The 1303-nt window shown below is 34.1% G+C and overlaps 1 pseudogene; it reads right to left on the bottom strand.

The window, feature by feature from the left end:
• LOC111040993 overlaps window positions 1-1080 on the bottom strand; it is a 4174-nt pseudogene extending 3094 nt beyond the window's left edge.
• Between the last annotated feature and the right edge of the window lie 223 nt (window positions 1081-1303).

Genomic DNA, 1303 nt, shown 5'->3' with positions numbered 1-1303 from the left:
TAATATAATATAATCAGATAATTCAAAACCTAATTACTCAAAAATTAAAACATAATTTATTTAAAAACAAAAATTAAAGTTTATGAATAAAAACAGAAAAACAAAAAACAAAAAATGTAAACTCATGGCCTAGTTGACCCTGACACTGAGTGTAGTATTAGCATACTTACTTACCCTAAATTCAAATTTATCACACTCTAAACTCAACGCCTTAGTCCACTAGGCCATGAGTCTACAAGTTATTTCATTAATATTTGTACATTTAAGTTAAATAATGAAAAAATAAAAAAGTTTGTATGGGCCACAAATAATAATAATCATTGTTTGTGAAAGTGGCAATCGTTTTTGAATCTCCCTGTAACACTAAAAAACTTGGATAGAAAGCACCCACAAATCTGATAGATCAAGCGGAAAAGTCGTGGACAAACGTTTTTTAATCTCCCTGTAATTGTAAAATTCGGTACAGAACCGACATATTATACCTACTTATATCAATCAATTACAAACACTAAAATTATTTTATTATTATATTGATATACGACGTTATACACTAATAATATTTACAAGTACATATTTAATAATATTTATATGACGACTAACGCTGAAGTGCCAAACTCGTTTTTAAAACGGAACAGGAATTACAACTCCGGATTAAGGTCCATTCCCACTGCTCCGGGACGGGTCCGGGCCGGAATCCGTCCGGGTACGAAAAAAATTCTATCCAATGCATTTTAAATGTGAACATTTAAAACGGGCGTCCGAGTCGGCTCCTGGCCGAAAAAATATTGTTCCCGACAATTCTCTATCAGGGTTCCCGGACGGGTTTGACCCGGATCGGGCATGTCCTGACCAATGTGAATGATGTACCGTGCCGGGTACGTATAGTATCCGGGTTGTTGTTTACTCCAGCATCCCTCAAATAGATCTGAGTATCTGAAGGTATTATTTTCTAATAATTTGATATGGAATTCGTATCAATTCGTTTTCAACTAACGAAATTCGTACGACCTTTCTTCCAATTAAAAAACAAAAAAATTGTGATTTTTACATTCATACATTTCCCCAGCACCTTTTTCTCATGGTAAGAAAACGCTTATTGAGTATTTGAGAGTGTTAATTTTAATTTTTTTAATTTTTAAACTTGGGTGCTAAATAGCTCTTAGAACCCTCCTAGTTGCAACTATGTTGATTTTAAATACTTTTGTACACACATTACATCAGAAGTGTACAGGATTGTATCAGGAGTGTACAGGAGCGTACATGTCCCTACAAGTTTGAGTTACGAGCGTGAACGACACGTTAC

The sequence above is a fragment of the Myzus persicae genome, unplaced genomic scaffold (assembly GCF_001856785.1).
Source record: "Myzus persicae strain clone G006 unplaced genomic scaffold, MPER_G0061.0, whole genome shotgun sequence".
In the NCBI taxonomy this organism is placed as follows: Eukaryota; Metazoa; Arthropoda; class Insecta; order Hemiptera; family Aphididae; genus Myzus; species Myzus persicae.
The sequence above is the reverse complement of the archived record's forward strand: the minus strand, read 5'-3'. Positions and strand labels throughout refer to the sequence as shown.